We start from the raw sequence: 20,551 nt of genomic DNA, 5'->3' as shown, positions 1-20,551 counted from the left end.
TGGCGGTGGCGCGGGCGCCCGGGTGCTCCGGGAGAGGCCCGCCCGCGGGTGTCCCCGTTAGGGCGGCCGGCCCGAGCCCCGGCGCGGCGGGAGCAGCCTGGGCGCGCTCCGGGGGCCGTGGGAACGCCTCGCCCTCCCCGTCGAGCGCGGAAGTGATCGGCCCCGTTCACGCCGCGGCCTGGGCGCGCTCCGGGGGCCGTGGGAACGCCTCGCCCTCCCCGTCGAGCGCGGAAGTGATCGGCCCCGTTCACGCCGCGGCCGGCGGGCACTCTCCGAGCGCTGGCACCCTAGACCCCCGAAGCATCCGAGCGAGACCTGGTTCTGAGGAGAATCTTCCAGAATGTTCTACGGGCTTCGTCCCCTGCGTGAACAGAACGTCCCGAAGCGTGCGTGGTGCAAGGTGTGCTTGGAAACAGTTGGGGGAGAAGCTCAGTTCTCTCTGAGGAGAGCATGGACTGAAGCCCAATTCAGTACTCAAAGTGAATTATTGAAAAGGAAGGGAGACTGGTCGCAGAGGGACATTTTAATGGAGGGCAAAACGGGAGTGCGAAGCGTGGCGGGAGCTGCTGCGGGCTCCGGTGCTGTGCGAAGTAACCTGAAGAGGAGGCCGTGAACCTGGCCTGCGTGTTGGTACTCACCCTGAGCGGCGCACGTCCCCAGCGACCTCACCGCCGTGGGGCCGAGTCGACGGATAACGCAGTCCTAGCAGGGCGGCGCGCGGACGGGGCGCCAGTGCCGGGGGCAGGTGCTCACTCCCCGGGGAAGAGGTGTGTGAGGCTGCGTGATGGTCAGCGCTGGCATCCCCCACCACCCCCGTGTTGAACAGTGCAGCCCTCAGATGAGCCGGGCTGCCGTGTGCGCTTCACTGTGCGCTCCCTCCAGTAGGACAGGCTCCTAAGGAGCGGAACGTAACTCGGAAGGTGGCTTGGCAACTGCGGTGACATCACTCCGGGGTGATGCTACCGAGCATGCTCGGCCGAAGCACCCCTGCTCCTAGGACTGCCCTGAGCAGACTGGGGAGCACCCAGACAGATCGGCAGGCTGAGACCCTCGTACAGAGGCCGAAGCACCCCCCCCCCACCTAGGACTGCCCTGAGCAGACTGGGGAGCACCAGACACAGATCGGCAGGATGAGACCCTCTTACAGAGGCAGAAGCACCCCCCCCCCACCTAGGACTGCCCTGAGCAGACTGGGGAGCACCCAGACACAGATCGGCAGGATGAGACCCTCGTACAGAGGCCGAAGCACCCCCCCCACCTAGGACTGTCCTAAGCAGACTGGGGAGCACCCAGACACAGATCGGCAGGGTGAGACCCTCCTTACAGAGGCCGAAGCATCCCCCCCCCCAACCTAGGACTGCCCTAAGTAGACTGGGGAGCACCCAGACACAGATCGGCAGGATGAGACCCTCTTACAGAGGCAGAAGCACCCCCCTACCTAGGACTGCCCTGAGCAGACTGGGGAGCACCCAGACACAGATCGGCAGGATGAGACCCTCTTACAGAGGCAGAAGCACCCCCCCACCTAGGACTGCCCTGAGCAGACTGGGGAGCACCCAGACACAGATCGGCAGGATGAGACCCTCTTACAGAGGCAGAAGCACCCCCCCACCTAGGACTGCCCTGAGCAGACTGGGGAGCACCCAGACACAGATTGGCAGGCTGAGACCCTCGTATAGAGGCAGAAGCACCCCTCCCTGCCTAGGACTGCCCTAAGTAGACTGGGGAGCACCCAGACACAGATCGGCAGGATGAGACCCTCTTACAGAGGCAGAAGCACCCCCCACACACCTAGGACTGCCCAAAGCAGACTGGGGAGCACCCAGACACAGATCGGCAGGATGAGACCCTCGTACAGAGGCAGAAGCACCCCCCCACCTAGGACTGCCCTAAGCAGACTGGGGAGCACCCAGACACAGATCTGTAGGATGAGACCCTCGTACAGAGGCGGAAGCACCCCCCCTACCTAAGCAGACTGGGGAGCACCATCAGCCGGGCTCGGCACCTTCTCCCCTTGATTCGACCAGAAACACCGCTGCAGGGGTCTTATTACTCCTTGTCCTAGTTCAGTTTTTAGCCCCTTCAAATGTCATCTTAACACTTCCTTAAAACACTGAAAGTTCCAAGATTTTTTCTCTCATTGACTTCATTTTAAATTATGGCCTTTTTTATTAGCATCAACCTGTAGATCAGTTGTATCTTATATAGTTCTCCATAGGGTGGCTATCTCCTTCAGTTAATATTGATTCTTGGTAGCTCCACTTAGTCAGCATTTTCCTACCTTGTGTTTAAATCCTGTATATATCCTATTTGATTTCCTCAGGCCGTTCTAAAGTCCCACAGTATCCAGATGAGAAAGCATAACCTTGGGAGTCCAAAGATGGAGGTTTTAGTGTCAGCATGCCACCTCCTGACTATGTCATCTACTTAAAGCAGGTAAACTCCAATCCCTATTTGTTCTTTGTTCCTTAATCCATGAAATAGGGTAATAAGAATGCCAATCCAGTCTATGTAATTGTATCATTGTAGGATCAACATTGTAATTTTGTCCTTTGCAAAGTATGAAATTACTTTCTCCGCCAGATTGCAGACAAGCGTAGGGAAGATGGCTTCCATAGTGTCTGGGGTCGCAGCTGAGAAGACCCAGTGCCTGGGGGTAGCTCCATGGTGAGGGACTGGAATCCTCAGGAGGCGTATGTACTGACGTGACTAGTGATGAAGCCAGGATGTCTAAACATACTCTCTGCGTGTGACCTGAGCTTCCTCCTAGTATGGCTGCCTCCGGGTAGACTCCTCGTAAGGCAGCTCAGAGCTTCAAGTGCTGGTGTTCCTGTAAGCAAGGTAAAAGCCGCGCTGCATTGCATGATGTAGCCTCCAAAGTCACACAGCAGGATTGCTGCTGCATTCTACTGAAAACAGATACCAGTCACTACGTCTAGCTCAGATCAGGGAGAGGGGCTGTAGATACCACCTGTCACCGGAAGAAGGTGTCAAAGAACTTAACGGGTTGTAAAGCCACCATAGGTCATGTGTAGAATAACAGTCTGCCTACAGGACCCACCCTTACCTTCCCCACATGGGGATTGGATTGCATATCCAATCAAGTTATCTCCCCCGGCTGCTGGAATCACCAGGCAGGATCCCAGTATGCTCATGAACAAGACCTTGCTTTCCTTTTTCAGCTTCTGAGACCGCTGCTTTATGCAAAACTAGACAGGTCTTTTGCCGCTGAACACAGCCTGTCCCCTTTTTGACTCTCCCAAATCCCAATGCTGCCATGGGCCATGTTGATGTGTTGAAACCCTCTACGCAAAAAAGTGCTCCTGGGGCCTGTGATGAACCAAGCCAGTTTGTGTTCAGAGCAGAAACAAAGCACTGCCCTTTTGTGCCGTGGTGTGCCATATGGTTACCAAAGTGGCACTCCCTTGCGTTCTAAAGTCTTACAGACGTTTTAGTCCACACAGTTGTTTGAGGTTTCGCTCACATGCCTCCTTTCCCCTAAGCATTTGTGCAGCCTCAGGAAGCTGGAAAACAAAACCAGCCAAGAAGCACTGCTCGGAACTGTCGCTGCACCTGATGGTTGAGACACTGTTGAGAGCCCACCCTTTCTTCTCTGAAGATGAGCATTTCTGCCTAGAATCCTGATAGACACTAGATACTGCCATCAGACATCCAGACTTACCCAGCCGGGTCTGATCCCAAACTAATAATTAGGTCAGCTACTAGAAAACAATCAAGCAGCCTTAAGAAGCTTCTGGAGTTGCAAGTGGCTTCATTTTGTGTAACTAATCACAGTTTAATATTTTCATTATGAATCAAGGTCATCATTATGTGTGACACATTCTGTATTGTTTAATAGAGGGCTACTATCAGAAGTTTCTTGGGGACAGGGGATGGGTGTTTGTCACAGTGGCTGATTCCACTTGAGACTCCCACTTCCTCTATCAGAGTGCCTGGGTTCAAGTCTCAGCTCCACTTCCAGTGTCAGCTTCCTGCTAAGGCACATCCTGGGAAGTGCTTGGGTTCTTGCCACTCATGTGCGAAACCCATATTGAGTTCTAAGCTCCTAGCTCCAACCTGAGCCAGCCCCAAGTCTGCAGGCTTTGGGAGAGTGAAACAGCAAATAGGGGGCTGGCGTTGTGGGATAGCAGGTAAAACCTCCACCAGCGGTGCCAGCGTCCTATATGGGCACCAGTTCTAGTCCTGGCTGCTCCACTTCCAATCCGGCTCTCTGCTCTGGCCTGGGAAAGCAGTAGAAGATGGCCCAGGTCCTTGGGCCCCTGCACCTGCATAGGAGACCTGGAAGAAGCTCTTTGTTCCTGGCTTCTGATAGGCATGGCTTCAGCCATTGCAGCCATTTAGGGTGTGAATCAGCAGGTGGAAGACCCCCCCCCCCCCCGGCCCCGCCACCTCTGCCCCTCTGTAATTCTGCCCTTCAAATAAATAAATAAATAAATAAGCCTTTAAAAAAAAACCAGCATATGGAAGATCTTCCTCTGTCTGTCTCCTTTCAAATAAAATGAAAATAAATAAATTAAAAGAACTTAAAAAAAGAAGTTATTTGGGTATACATAACAGATGGAATTGCTTCATCACAGCTTCCCCACTGAGGGCCACGTGGACCCCCTCCGTGGGATTCAGATTCTGTCCGAATACTTCAGTGACCGGGGCCTCACTGACACCTTAGCTGTTTGCTTCTAAAGTAGAAGTAAATTCTGCTCTTTGTGACATCTGTATTCTGTTCTAAGTTTTGCCTTTTGGAAGAACACAAAGTAGATTTCTTTCTTATATAATTGCTTTCAAATATTTGAAAGGAATTCTGTTTCCTTCAGTTCTCCTCCTTAAAGCATTTTCTCTCCTGCATACCCTTCAGTTTTCCTCTTGAAAATCTCATTTCACGAATTAAACACTATTCCAGATTTGATCCAACTGACAAAGAATATTCTAATTGCTGTAACCTAGTAACTCTACTTCTGTGAGTACAATCAGGGATCATAAAAGCAGCCCCATTTCATTATTGGAACCTTTGAAATCACAGTTAAAAAACAAAAATCTTGTTTGGTTTTTAAAATAAAGTGTACTTCTGGGGCTAGCACTGTGGCATAGTGGGTAGAGCTGCCATCTGCAGTGCCGGCATCCCATATGGGTGCCAGGTCGAGTCCCAGCTGCTCCACTTATGATCCAGCTCTCAGCTATGGCCTGGGAAAGCAGTAGAAGATGACTCAAGTTCTTGGGCCCCTGAACCCACGTGGGAGACCTGGAAGAAGCTCCTGGCTCCTGGCTTCGGATCGGGGTGGGAGGGAGAGAGAGACAGAGAGAGAGAGAGAAGGTCTTCCATCTGCTGGCTCACTCCCCAGATGGCCACAATGGCTGGAGCTGTGCCTATCCGAAGCCAGGAGCCAGGAGTTTCTTCCAGGTCTCCCATTCAGGTGCAGGGACCCAAGGACTTGGGCCATCTTCCACTGCTTTCCCAGGCTATAGCAGAGAGCTGGATCGGAAGTGGCGCAGTCAGGACTAGAACTGGTGCCCATATGGGATGCTGGCACTGCAGGCGGTAACTTCACCCACTACACCACAGTGCCAGCCTTTTTTTTTTTTTCCTTAAGATTTATTTGAGAGGTAAAGTTGCAGAGAAAGGGAGAAACAGAGATAAAAGTCTTGCATCCTCTGGTTCACTCCCCAAATAGCTGCAACATGTGGAACTGGGCCAATCTGAAGCCAGAACCAGTAGCTTCTTCCTTGTCTCCAATGTGAGTGCATGGGCCCAAGCATTTGGGCCATCTTCCACTGATTTTCCAGGCCCATAGCAGAGAATTGGATTGGAAGAGGAGCAGCTGGGACTTGAACCAGTGCCCATATGGGATGCTGGCGCTGCAGGGAGAGGCTTAGCTTACTGTGCCAGCAATATTCTTTATGAGTTAATTGAAAATGAATTCTAGTGGAGAATGGGACTGGGAATGGGAGAAGGAGGAGAAGGAGGGGTGGGAGTTTGAGTGGGAGGGCGGGTATGGTAGAAGAATCACTACATTCCTAAAGTTGTAGGTATGAAATGCACGCTGGCCCAGGACGTTGTGGGCATTTGGGAAGTGGGTCAGCACATGGGAGATCTCTGTCTTTTCCTGTCTCTGTCTCTCTGTGTGTCTGTCTCATTTGTATCTATTTATATACATGGGATACGCATACACCACATACTACTATGGGTCTCCCTTCTAGACCATCCTTTGGGAGGAGCCAGAGCAAGCTGTCTTCACTAAGGCTGGAAGAAGTGTGCTTGGTGGTGAGGGTGACTTAAAGGGCTCAGAACTGACTGAGAACTTGCCGTGCTGATGGGGCGCACGTCTAACTGTGGTGACAGGTGCCAGCTTCTGCAGGTTCCTCCCTCCTGAAGCCGGGAGGAGAGTGCAGGGGCGGGAGGCGGCACGGTTTCTGCCTCCCCCGGACTTCGGCTCAGCCTCGCACATGTTCTCTTCAGGCTTGGTTCTTCTGCGTGGCCACCGTCTTCCCTTCCTGACTATCTGCTCTCAGAATTTTGAGTTCAGCAGCAGACACAAAAATACCAACTCACAAAATCTGTTTAACCAGTTCCACAACTGCATAAGATCCAATCCCTGTAGTAAATTCCTTATTATTTACATTTCCTAGTGCTTCTGACTGAATATTGATGAATATATTCTGATGACAGAATAAATGACAAATGAATTTTTAACTTTATTTAGAAGGTATGCTATTATTGTTAAAAAGATGTATTTATTTATTTGAAGTCAGCATTACAGAGAGACAGGAAGAGACAGAAAGATCTTATATTTGCTGGTTCACTCTTCAGACGGCCGCAACTGCTGGTCCTGGGCCAGGCCAAAGCCAGGAGCCAGGAGCTTCATCTGGGTCTCCCACGTGGGTGGCTGGGGACCAAGTACGTGTGCCATCCTCCGCTTCCTTTCCCAGGCCATTAGCAGGGAGTTAGAATGGAAGCGGAGCTGCTGGGAGGTGCATATATGGGATGCTGATGTCACAGGTGGTGGTTTTACTCACGACAGCACAACACCAGCCCTAGATGGTGTGGTATTGGTTTAGTAATTGGAAACAATTTGGTATTTATTTTGAAATAGAGCTAATTAGTACATATTTGATGTTACGAATCATGGTTCTTACTATGGAGAAAGTAAGAGACAAATACAGAACAAGGGAAGTAGGAGAATCCTGTGACACCAAGTTTGAAGTTGATGTAGAATTAAACTTTTAGGGGCCGGCGCCATGGCTCACTTGGTTAATCCTCTGCCTGCGGCGCTGGCATCCCTTATGGGCGCCGGGTTCTAGTCCCGGTTGCTCCTCTTCCAGTCAAGCTTTCTGCTGTGGCTCAGGAAGGCAGTGGAGGATGGCCCAAGTGCTTGGGCCCTGCATCCGCATGGGAGACCAGAAGGAAACACCTGGCTCCTGGCTTTGGATCGGCGTGGCACCAGCAGTGGTGGCTATTTGGGGGGTGAAACAACGGAAGGAAGACTTCTCTCTCTCTTTCTCTCTCACTGTCTAACTCTATCTGTCAAAAAAAAATAATTAAACTTTTAAATACATATGTGTGTATGCACATATATTTGTATATTTGTGTATGTATTCATATATTCTTAACTCGGTCTAGTGAAAGAGGGCTTAGGAGTGATAGTAAGTGTATGTAGTGTTTGGATCTTGATTTTGAAATGCCTTTCTTCACTAAACATAACCAGGACTTCCTTTGAAAAGTGGCGGGTTCCAGATCTTGGGAAAAAGATGTGTATATGAATTGAGGTTGTATGGAATGAACCCTGGCATACTTAAGAACAAGGGCATTGTGAAAAGACTACTAGGTCATGTCAAAAGAAACCAGCTATAAAATCCCCACTGGTACAGTGTGGGACAATTGGAAGATAAGAAATAATGACAGTAATGGATTACAATTTATTACTTTTTCAAAATCCGTAAGTTCATAGTGATGAAAGAGAGGTATTGAAAGAGAGAGGTGGAAGTAAGACTTGTTTTCAGAGAATAGTGCTAGTTAATTTATAAAGGAATGATGGACTGAGAAAGAGCACCATTTTGCAACCACTACTGTAATAATTTCTGCAAGTCAGGATCATCAGTAATAGTTGCTGAAACTATTATTGGGTAAAGTGCTGTTGGGAACAGGATAGTCTCATGGTTTCATAATGCCATAACACAGACCTCTTATTAATTGTAAAGGCATAAATGCAGCTTTACACGGGAAATATCGCAGTCACCACATTCAGCAAGCTGTCAGACTTAGCATGACCACTGGGGTACAATTTGATGTCATGTAAATCTTCATGCAGTGCATCAACATGTGGTGTTTGGGCCAAGAAGTCTGTCACATGAATGTAATGTCAAGGAACCAGTCAAATCCAGAGTACAGGTATTCTACAGAGCAAATGAATCTAATTCTTCAAAAGCTCAATCTCTTGAAAACCAGAAACATCCAGAGAAGGGTTTGTTCTGTATTAAAAGTGATTGAAGAGTGTGAGAACCAACTACATTGTGTGAGACACAACAATCCTGGATGAGAAAATAGACATTTTGGGGCTATTGGGAAAAATAAGTGTGGGCCATGATAAGTGATAATTATGAGTTAATGCTAAAAAATAGACATTTTGGGGCTATTGGGAAAATTAAGTGTGGGCCATGTATCAAGTGATAATTATGAGTTAATGCTAATTTAATTGTTGTTAGTATCCTTGATTTTTTTTTTGTTTTGTTTTGTTTTGACAGGCAAAGTTAGTGAGAGAGACAGAGAGAAAGGTCTTTCTTCTGTTGGTTCACCCCCCAAAGGCTGCTACAGCTGATTTGCTGCGCCAATCTGAAGCCAGAAGCCAGGTGCCTCCTCCTGGTCTCCCATGGGGTGCAGGGCCCAAGCACTTGGGCCATCCTCCACTGCACTCCCTGGCCACAGCAGAGAGCTGGCCTGTTAGAGGGGCAACCGGGACAGAATCCAGTGCCCCGACCGGGACTAGAACCCGGTGTGCCGGTGCCGCAGGCAGAGGATTAGCCTAGTGAGCTGCGGCACCAGCCAGTATCCTTGTTTTTTATGAGACATACTGAAGTGTTTAGGGGTGAAATGTCTTCAAATTACTTTAAAATGGTTCTTTTAAATTTTTTTACAGATTTATTTATTTCAAATGTTACAAAGAGAGGGAGCGACAGAGAAAGAGAGAGAGAGATCTTCCATCTGCGGTTCACTCCCCAGATGGCTGCAATGGCCCAGGCTGGAGTAGGCTGAAGCCACAAACCAGGAGCTTCATCCAGGTCTCCCACGTGTGTGCAGGGGCCCACGTACTTGGGACATCTTCTGCTACTCCTCTAGGTGCATTAGCAGGGAGCTGGATCAGAAGTGGAACAGCTAGGACTTGAACTGGCACCCATGTGGGATGCTAGAGTTGCAGATGGTGGCTTAACATGCCATTTCTTAAAAAGTGGAGATAGAGAAGGAAAAAGTGACAAATATTAAGAATTAGAGAATTCAGGCCGGCGCCGCGGCTCACTAGGCTAATCCTCCGCCTAGCGGCGCCGGCACACCGGGTTCTAGTCCCGGTTGGGGCGCCGGATTCTGTCCCGGTTGCCCCTCTTCCAGGCCAGCCCTCTGCTGTGGCCAGGGAGTGCAGTGGAGGATGGCCCAGGTGCTTGGGCCCTGCACCCCATGGGAGACCAGGAAAAGCACCTGGCTCCTGGCTCCTGCCATCGGATCAGCGCGGTGCGCCGGCCGCAGTGCGCCGGCCGCGGCGGCCATTGGAGGGTGAACCAACGGCAAAAGGAAGCCCTTTCTCTCTGTCTCTCTCTCTCTCACTGTCCACTCTGCCTGTCAAAAAAAAAAAAAAAAAAAAAAAAAAAAAAAGAATTAGAGAATTCAGAAGAAGGCTTTTAGCAATTGTTTGTAATACAATTTTTTAACTTTCATTTTTGAAAGTTTTTTTTTTTTTTTTGACAGGCAGACTTAGACAGTGAGAGAGAAAGGTCTTCCCTCCATTGGTTCACCCCCCAAATGGCCGCCACAGATGGCGCTGCACTGATCTGAAGCCAGGAGCCAGGTGCTTTCTCCTGGTCTCCCATGCGGGTGCAGGGCCCAAGCACTTGGGCCATCCTCCACTGCCCTCCCAGGCCACAGCAGAGAGCTGGCGTGGAAGAGGGGCAACCGGAACAGAATCCGGCACCCCAGCCAAGACTAGAACCGTGGGTTATGGCGCCGCAGGCGGAGGATTAGCCTAGTGAGCCGCGGCGCCGGCCCATTTTTGAGTTTTAAAACAGAAAATATATTTCTTTTATAAGAATAATACAGGAGTCTGGGGCCGGTGCTGTGGCGCAGTGGGTTAATGCCCTGGCCTGAAGTGCTGGCATCCCATATGGGCACCAGTTCGAGACCTGGCTGCTCCACTTCCGATCCAGCGCTCTGCGTGGCCCAGGAAAGCAGTAGAAGGTGGCCCAAGTACTTGGGCCCCTGCAACCGCGTGGGAGACCTGGAGGAGGCTCCTGGCTCCTGGTTTCAGATCAGCCCAGCTCACTCCAATTGGGGAGTGAACCGGTGGATGGAGGACCCCCCCCCCACCTCTCCCCTGTGTAACTGACTTTCAAATAAGTAAATAAATCTTTTTTAACAAACAAACAAAAAAAAGAATAATACAGGGCCAGCATTGTGGCATAGCAGGTTAAGCCTCTGCCTGGGATGCGGGCATCCCATATGGGCACTGGTTCAAGACCCAGGTGATCCATTTCCTATCCAGCTCCCTGCTAATGCACCTGCTAAAGCAGCAGCAGAAGGCTCAAGTCCTTGGGCTCCCGTGCCATGTGGGAGACCCAGAAGAAGCTCTGGGTTCTCCCTCTCCCTCTCCCGCTCCCTCTCCCTCCCTCTCCCGCTCCCTCCTCCCTCTCTCTGTAACTCTGCCTTTCAAATAAATAAAAAGAATAACACATGGAATGGGCTTGTAGCAAAGCGGGCTAGGCCACCACCTGCAACGCCAGCCCCCTGTATGAGTCCCAGCTGCCCCACTTCCAATCCAGCTCCCTGCTAATGCTCCTGTGACAGCTGCACAGACTGCCAGGAACTTGGGCCCCTGACGCCCACATGGGAGATCCAGATGGAGTACCAGGCTCCTGGCCTTGGCCTTGCCCAGCCGTGGCCATTGTAGCCATTTGGGGGGTGAACCAGTGGATGGAAATCTCTCTCTCTCCCTCTGCCTTTCAAATAAATAAATAAATAAATCTTTAAAGAAATAATATATACATTTGGCAATAAAATGTTTTTTTCTAAAAGAATGTTTCCCTCATACGATCAACAACTTTTTAGTCATCTATTACTATTACTGTTACAGTATATTACCTTTTTCTTATATTATCTCCTTTAAGTCCATTTTGATACCACTTTGTATTTTTGGCTACTTTGGGATTAAATCATTCTGCATCATGATTAATAGACAATGAAAGTGCTTAAGACAAAATTTTTGCTCGGTTCCACTCAGGTTTTAATAAGACCCTGTAACGTATCTCCACTTATCAAGTAGGAATCTTCCCATATGTTAAATGTTGGTATATCATTCTAAGTGTGTGTTTGGAATACACATTTTTTTATTATCACTTTTGCAGCAAAACCTGTCCTTGTATTTTGTTGGGATAGTGTTACAATATCCCTGATTCCATTTCTTCATTTATTCATTGTCATCAGATATTTATTGTGTACCTGCTTTGTGTCAGACATCGTGCTAAGATTTATATAACCCAAACAGTAATAAGAGTATTAGATTCTGTTCATTTGTTCTAACACTTATTATTGCTGTGAAAGAGCTTCGAGTAGTCAAGAGCAAATCTCTTGGTTCCCACTTTTATAATAGACATCGGAGCTTCTACTCCTGCCTTTTGTGGCTCACGTCTCTGTTGCTGATTTTAGATTTTGCCTTAGATCCCTGGGTACGCAAACATTTCTGTAAGACTGTGCTTCCCATTTCACGGGATAAGCAGGAGCGTGAAGATGTGAGCACTCCGGCTTCCAGCTCCCCAACTGCAGCCTTGTATCGTTTTTGTTCATGCTCACCGTCCTTTCCCACCTCACAGTAGGAAGGGTTCTCCTCTCTGTGCATTTGCTATTGTTGTCTGTTCCCTTTTCTCAACAATATCACTTGTCTTAGTTTTCATAGACCTACACACTCCTGGTTCTAGTCTCTTTTTTAAAAGATTTTATTTATTTGAGAGACAGAGTTATAGAGAGTGAGGGGAGAGACAGAGATAAAGGTCTTCTGTCTGTTGGTTCACCCCCAAAATGAGCTGTGCTGATCTGAAGCCAGGAGCCAGGAGCTTCCTCCAGGTCTCCCACATGGGTGCAGGGGCGCAAGGACTTGGGCCATCTTCTACTGCTTTCGCAGGCCATAGTAGAGTGTCGCTCCCCCTCTTCGTGGAGGAACGACACTAAACCCTGCCTAGGCTTCCTATCCGAGTCACGGCACCATTATGTCGCTCCCCCTCTTCACGGAGGAACGACACAGGACCCTGCGCTGTTCTTTTGTCTGCTCGGCCCTCCCCGGGTTTGCTGCTGGTTCTTCCCGGGTTGGCTACCGTCCTTCCACCTCCGTGGAAGGGCGGTTCCCCCTGCCACTTTCCCCACTTCCGCGGGGGAGTGGCACACCGCCGGCCGGCTCTCTCGGGGGCTGCTCAGGTGTTCCTTCAGATAGATGTTCCTGGTGCATGTTGTCTCTCTCCTCCTTTATAGTCCTCTTCCACCAATCCCAACTCTGCTACCCACACGCCGAGTACGCTGCTCTCCTCCAATCAGGAGCAGGTCCTATAGTTTATTGGTTGAACTGGAGGCAGCTGTGTAGAAGCTGTTTCCTCCTCTCCCAGCGCCATATTGTGGGAGAGCAGATGCATAGAATAAGTCTTAATTCGAGTAACAGTCTAGTCCGAGTTGCTCCCCACAGCAGAGAGCTGGATTGGAAGAGGAGCAGCCAGGACTAGAACCAGTGCCCATATGAGATGCCAGCGCTGCAAGCAGAGGATTAACCTACTGTGCCACGGCGCTGGGCCTTCCTGGTTCCATTCTTAAAGGTCAGTTCTCAGTGTGGGCATTTGGCAGGGTAATTTAGACGCTGCTTGGGTTGCCCGCATCACATATCAGTGTGCCTGGGCTCAGGTCCTGGCTCTGTTTTCAGGTCCAGCTTCCTGCTGGCTTGCACCCTGAGAGGCAGCGGATGATGGCTCAAGTAGTCGGGTTTCTGCCACCCATGGGGCAGACTGGATGGAGTGCCAGGCTCCTGGCTTCAGCGGGCATTTCGGGAGTGAACGAGTGGATGTAAGATTGCTCACTTGCCGGTGTGTTCTCTCTCGCTTTGCCTTTCAAATAAAATATGTAATAATAATAATATGATAAAGTCAGTTTTCCTTGTTTCCTTTTTAGGATAATTTTTCACCATTTTTAATTTAAATACTAGTGTAACCCAGGACCATCCTTTGCTTATTTCTTTTCTTAGAAAACTTGTCTTAATTCAGCTGCTGTAGCAAAGTGCCACAGACTGTGTGGCTTATCAACAGCAGAATTGTTTCATACAGTTCTGGAGCCTGGGGTTCAAGGCCATACTTGCAGCGTGATTGTGTTCCGGTGAAGGCCGTTTTCTGGGTTGCAGACTGCTGTGTCCTCACTGTATCCTCACATGGCACGAAGAAGTTGTGACTGGGATCCCTTTCCATGCAGGCACTGATCCTGTTCATGAGGACCCTCTCTCAAAGGCCCCATCTCCGAATGTCATCACTTTAGGGATCACACTTCAGTATATGAATTTTGGAGGGATACAGATACCCAGATCTTTGCAGAACTCCTTCTGTCCTCTTACTCATATAATTGGTTTCATTTACAGTGTCTTAAATCTGTAGCACAGTCTTTTTTTTTTAAAGATTTTATATATTTGAGAGGTAGTTATGTAGAGTTACAGATAGAGAGAGGGAGAGACAGAGGGAAAAGTCTTCTATCCACTGGTTCACTCCCCAAAAGGCCGCAACAGCCAGATTTGAAGCCAGGAGCCAGGAGCTTCCTCTGGGTCTCCCACGTGGGTGCAGGGGCCCAAGCACTTGGGACTTCTTCTTCTTCCTCTTCCTCTTCCTCCTCTTCCTCCTTCTCCTTCTCCTCCTCCTTCTCCTCCTCCTCCTCCTCCTCCTCCTCCTTCTCCTCCTCCTCCTCCTCCTCCTCCTCCTCCTCCTTCTCCTCCTCCTCCTCCTCCTTTTCCTCCTCCTCCTCCTCCTCCTTCTCCTCCTCCTCCTCCTCCTTTTCCTCCTCCTCCTCCTCCTCCTTCTCCTCCTCCTCCTCCTCCTTTTCCTCCTCCTCCTCCTCCTCCTTCTCCTCCTCCTCCTCCTCCTTTTCCTCCTCCTCCTCCTCCTCCTTCTCCTCCTCCTTCTCCTCCTCCTCCTCCTCCTCCTCCTTTTCCTCCTCCTCCTCCTCCTCCTCCTCCTCCTAATGTCAAAAAGATGTAAGGGTTAAGAGATACACATTTACCAATCTGTTGTTGTGAAACTCCATAAAGTGGCTGAACTCAATTATTAAAAATGATTGCAGGGATAAACTCAAAGATTTTAGTTAGCTCTGCAATGGAGAATAAGGCATAAAATTAGTATTTACTTTTAAATAAGAAAGTCAAGGGGTGGTGCCACAATTGACATTTTTTAAAATTGCAGGTTGATCAGCTGTTGAAGCAAACAGTGGGCATCGTGGAGCTTAGTTTGAATTTGCCAACTCTGCGGTATTGATGACGTGTTCAATAGACATCGAGCAGGGAGTGGAATAAAGAAGACTGGGCCCTGTCAAGACTGTGGTACAGGGACCAGTGCTGTGGTGTAGTAGGTTACGCCTCCGCCTGCAGCACCAGCATCCCATAAGGGCGCCAGTTCAAGTCCCAGCTGCTTCACTTCTGATCCAGGTCTCTGCCATGGTCAGGAGAGCAGCAGAATATGCCTCTCCTTCTCTCTCTGTGTAACTCTGACTTTCAAATGAATAAATAAATCTTTAAAAAAAAGAAATAGAATTAAAATAATAAAAACTTATTTTTTTACTTTGATATTTGTTTAGCCATATTTGTTGCTACTGCGTCTAAAGGTTTGGTTGTAGCATGTGTCATAATTGCTTCCCTTCCCTTTTTTTATTTTAATAACTTGATATTAGATTATTTAAACCTAATGTTGATTCAACATTTTTATAAATACATCTGATTTAACTTTCTAGTATATATGTCAATGACAGTTTATATATTAAAGTAATATAATTGCTTTGAGAGGCAGACATCCTAATTATTCAGACCTACACATGCACACATACGCAGAGATGTATGTTAACATCTTCCTCACACTGTTTACAATTAGTGTAGTTTTGTAACCGTTTTCCATGTGGGGACTTTTCATGAATATAATATATATGAATATATTTTTCATGACCATCAATATATCCTACCTGATTTTGCATAAGACAGTCATTCACTGCTCTGGGAAAGGTTGTTCATTGCCAAAGAGGTAATGAAGTTAGAGGTCAGGAAATTCAGGAGCAGGAACACTGTTAATGAGACTTCATATTCTATCATCTTGCATTTCATGCTATTTAGTAGATTTTAAACATAGTATACATGTAGTGGGTTGTTGTAAATGAGAATAGGCCCAAAGATCCTTGAAATATGGAAGAGAAGATGTGGCTAAAACTGCATAAGCAGGAGGTACTTGGCAGGAGCAGGGCTGTGGTGGTGGCAGATAGCTAGGCAGGACTCAACCAGCAGCTGAATTTTATTGCCACTGGTTATAGGGTATTGGTAAACATAGGCAGTAGATTTATGATATTATACCATTAAAAGGCTTTGAATATATAGACCAAGGGTCAAACTACCAGTCCTAAACAGAAGAATACGTGGAGCGGTCTCCAGCTAAAAATAAACAAGGTAAAGGCAAAATGAACTGAATAAAGAAATTTCAAAGACTTTTGCTCCAAGAACTGACATGGCAAAGTATTGAAATATCTTAGGTGAGGATCATTCATCTTAACCAGCTTGTTTCTAATGCATCTGCAGATGTCTATTTTTCTCTTTATTGAATTGGCATGCCTATTACATGTTCATATACAATGAAGAATATTAAAGTGTTCTTGATAAAGTGGAACTGCAGTAATTACTTCAAGGCTATTATAATTTTCCTCAAGACATTTGTCCATGCAATTTGACCTTGCTGGATTTTGAATCTTGAAGAATTTATGGGAGATATAAAACCAGTTTCCTTTCTCTGTCCCTGAAGACTTCTATCATCATCACGTTTTCTGTATACAAGCAATTGCATATCTTTGACTGTGATTTATTTAATTACTCTCCATGGGAAAACTGGTCTTAGGAAAATCATTTTGGAAATGTGAAATAAGTTCGGTATGTTAAAGATTTTTAAAGTTGTACAAAATTTTATTTCTAGAATATGAGTAAACAGTCCTTTTTTCCTGGAAAAAAATAAGGCTGCCATTAAAATAACTAGAGATATTTAATGTTCTGATTTAGATCTTTGCTTCTTTGTCTTTTTGGGTGGTGGTTGGAGAAGCCATATGGAGACGTTTCAGGGGCCCTGTGATCTGGAGAACACCATCGGGGCCTACCTTGTGTTAGTGTGCTGTAGTGTACTGTACCTCAAATGTCGAATCTTCTGCAGATTGAAGGCCGTGAGGACAGCTTTTCCAACAGCGTGCATTCTCTTCACGTCTTTGTGTCACATTTTGGTCGTTCTTGCAGTGTTCAGACCTTTTCACTACTGTGTCTGTCGTGGTAACCTGTGATCCGTGATCTTTGGTAGTCACTGTAATGGCTTTGGAGCACCATGAACCATGCCATATGAAATGCTGAACTTCATTTGGCTCCTCAGCTGCCTGCTGATTTAATCCTGGGAGGCAGCAGGCAATGGTTCACGTGTGGTTCCTGCCACACAGGCAGAAGACCTGGCTTGAGTTCTGATCTCTTGGCTTTGACCTGACCCAGCCCTGGCTTTTGGGGAGTGAACAATGGATGGAAGATATTTCTGTCTTTCTCTTTGTATGTCTCTTTTTCTTTCAAATAAAATGAAAAAGATATTTTTAAATGGTTTTGAACAATAGTGGGCAGGGAAAAATCTTCCCAGTAGGCAAACTGTGAGTTGTACAGCTGGTCATCCACTGTGTATAGAAGTGGCCTGAGTTGAGAACATGTGCAGATTCCTAGTTGGAAATCAATAATCAGGAAGTAAAGGACTGACAAATCAGAGACAAGTCTAGGGAGGGATCATGTAAAGAAACACGAAAAGTGGAACAAAGTGTGCAGATCTTCATATCAAACGTTCGTGTCCACCACAGAGCATCCAACATGGATAAGGCAAATAATAGAGAACTTTATGGGTCAACTTCACTGGTCGCAGGGCGCCCGGACATTTCATCAAACATGATTCTGGTGTTTCTCCATGTGATTAACGTTTGAGTGGGCACGCAGGATAAAGCAGGTTGTCCTTGCTTATGTGGGTAGGCCTCAGCCAAACAGCTGAAGGCCTCAATGGAACAAAAGGCCGCGTCTCCCACAGCAAGAGGGAGTTTCTCCGCCTGCCTGCCTTCGGCAGAGACACCTGTTTGACGCTGCCTCTCAAAGTGTGTGTCGCATTGACTGCCTGGATCTGAAGCCTACTGGCCTTGGGACTGGGGACACACCGCTGGCTGTCCTGGGCCCCCAGCTTGCCAGCAGCAGCTCTTGGGACTTTTCTGCCTGCATAATCACCGTTTCCTCAATGGATAGATTCACAGATAGGCTCTGAAGGCTCAGGTGACCCAAATACCATGCTTCTCACTCCTGCTGAGTTACTCTCCAAGCCGACACCGTGGCCTCATGGCGAGTTGTGTGTGATCCGGGGACAGAGGCAGAAGACTCAGGCCTGGTTTATGAGCAGTTCTGCGTGAAGTGCAGGCAACAGCTAAAAGTGCAGGTGATGCTGCAGCCGCTTTCTGGCACACCCCTGGAGTACTGTGAGCAGGACCTCCTCCTCCCCAGCAGACCTTCCAGCAATGCCCTGGAAGGAGAGGTGGCCAGACGCGTGGTTATGCATCAGCTCCCGCTGTGGCCAGTGGTTTGGCTAGGTGGTCAGGGACTTGGAAAGAACATGACTTCAAAATTGGTAACAAGGAAATTTGGGAGACAGGTTTGTGGGACAAAAAAAAAAAAAAAAAAAAAAAAAAAAGATTTTGTGTCATGGGAATACTAACCAAGAAGTGACCTCAGAAGAGGATTTTAATAATCAAGTATGTTGATTGTCAAGTAGGCTGACCTGTCTGTAGATACCTCAGCCTGTTTCCCTAGCCACCCCTGACACTACCCAGTGAATTCATGAACAAAGTGGCTATGGTAGAAGTGGTAGGGATAGAAATTTTTCATGGGCTCAGCAACATGGACTTTCACTGCGACCAATGTGGCTATTGCCACTGCTACTCTCATGAGAGAGTATTGGAGACCAACACTGAGTGCACTATCTGGCCTCATTCTCCAGGGTGATTAGCCAGCTACTTGATGGCAGGTTAATTATATTAGACCCTTTCCATCATGAAAGAGGCAAAACTCTGTTTTTTTGTTTTTTTTTTTGTTTTTTTGTCATTTTCAATTATCTCTATATCAGAAGATCAACTTGGTATATACTAAGTAAAGATTTCTTTTTTTTTTAATTTTTTTTTGACAGAGTGGACAGTGAGAGAGAGACAGAGAAAGGTCTTCCTTTTACCGTTGGTTCACCAACCTCCAATGGCCGCCACAGCCGGCTCACCGCGCTGATCCGATGGCAGGAGCCAGGCGCTTCTCCTGGTCTCCCATGGGGTGCAGGGCCCAAGCACTTGGGCCATCCTCCACTGCACTCCCTGGCCACAGCAGAGAGCTGGCCTGGAAGAAGGGCAACCGGGACAGAATCCGGTGCCTCGACCGGGACTAGAACCCGGTGTGCCAGCGCCACAAGGCAGAGGATTAGCCTAGTGAGCCGCGGTGCTGGCCTAAGTAAAGATTTCAACAGTTTGCACCCACACTGATACACAAGGTATAAAGTACTGTTTGAAGATTAGTGTTACTGTTAATTTGCATAGTACAACATATTCAGGACAGAGATCCTACATGAGGAACAAGTGTACAATGACTCCTGTTGTTGATTTAACAATTGACACTCTTATTTATGACGTCAGTAATCACCCGAGGCTGTTATCATGAGCTTCCAAGGCTATGGAAGCCTCTTGAATTCACAAACTCTGACCTTATTTAGACAAGGCCATAATCAAAGTGGAAGTTCTGGGGCCGGTGCCATGGCTCACTTGGTTAATTCTCTGTCTTCGGCACCGGCATCCCATATGGGCGTCAGGTTCTAGTCTCAGTTGCTTCTCTTCCAGGCCAGCTCTCTGCTGCGGCCCAGGAGGGCAGTGGAGGATGGCCCAAGTGCTTGAGCCCTGCACCTGCATGGGAGACCAGGAAGAAGCACCTGGCTCATGGTTTCGGACCAGGGCAGCGCTGGCCGTAGCAGCGATTTGGGGAATGAACCAATGGAAGGAAAACCTTTCTCTCTGTCTCTCTCTCACTGTCTATAACTCTACTTTTAAAATAAAAAAAAAGTGGATGTTCTCTCCTCCCTTCAGAGAAAGGTACCTCCTTGATGGCCCATTCTTTCTGCTGGCTATCACAGAGATCTTTCACTTAGGTTTTTTTTTTTTTTTTTTTTTTGCCACAGTGTCCAAAATTTCTATCCCTACCACTTCTACCATAGCCACTTTGTTCATGAATTCACTGGGTAGTGCCAGGGGTGGCTAGGGAAACAAGCTGAGGTATCTACAGACAGGTCAGCCTACTTGACAATCAACATACTTGATTATTAAAATCCTCTTCTGAGGTCACTTCTTGGTTAGTATTCCCAAGACACAGTGTCTTTCCAAGCCTGAGAAACTCTCATGGGCTTTTTAGCCAGATCCGAATGCCTTAAGGGCTGATTCTGAGGCCAGAGTGCTGTTTAGGGCGTCTGCCATTCTATGAGTCTGCTGTGTATCCTGCTTCCCATGTTGGATCATTCTCTCCTTTTTAATTCTATCAGTTATTATTAGCAGACACTAGTCTTGTTTATGTGATCCCTTTAACACTTAATCCTATTATTATGAACTGAAACTGATCACTTTGACTAGTAAAATGGCATTGGTACCTGCAACCTTGATTGGATTGATTTGGAATCCCCCAGCATGTTTCTAACTCTACCATTAGGGGTAAGTTCGAGTGAGCATGTGCCAAACTATACATCTCCCCCTCTCTTATTCCCACTCTTATATTTAACGGGGATCACTTTTCAGTTGAATTTAAACACCTAAGAATAATTGTGTGTTAATTAACGAGTTCAACCAATGGTATTAAGTAGAACAAAAAAATACTTAAAGGAATAAAATAGTAAGTTGTTCCTCAACAGTCAGGACAAGGGCTGATCAAGTCATTGTTTCTCATAGTGTCCATTTCACTTCTACAGGTTTCCTTTTAGGTGTTCAGTTAGTTGTCACAGATCT

The 20,551-nt window shown here is 47.6% G+C and overlaps 1 long non-coding RNA gene across 5 annotated transcripts; it reads left to right on the top strand.

The window, feature by feature from the left end:
* Positions 1-179: 179 nt before the first annotated feature.
* Positions 180-15,117, top strand: LOC138849094 (uncharacterized). 5 transcript variants are annotated; one of them, XR_016231142.1, is made up of 4 exons: positions 180-400; positions 2,324-2,436; positions 12,942-13,068; positions 14,686-15,117. It is a non-coding gene; the product is annotated as an uncharacterized LOC138849094 (long non-coding RNA). The 5 variants fall into 5 exon arrangements; XR_016231140.1 differs by lacking the exon at positions 12,942-13,068; XR_016231141.1 differs by lacking the exon at positions 12,942-13,068 and having other exon boundaries at positions 180-767.
* Positions 15,118-20,551: the final 5,434 nt, after the last annotated feature.

This window comes from Oryctolagus cuniculus, chromosome 3 (assembly GCF_051225735.1).
Source record: "Oryctolagus cuniculus isolate XC-2025 breed Fujian yellow rabbit chromosome 3, ASM5122573v1, whole genome shotgun sequence".
Taxonomy (NCBI): domain Eukaryota; kingdom Metazoa; phylum Chordata; class Mammalia; order Lagomorpha; family Leporidae; genus Oryctolagus; species Oryctolagus cuniculus.
This window is presented reverse-complemented; position numbering and strand designations above follow the sequence as displayed.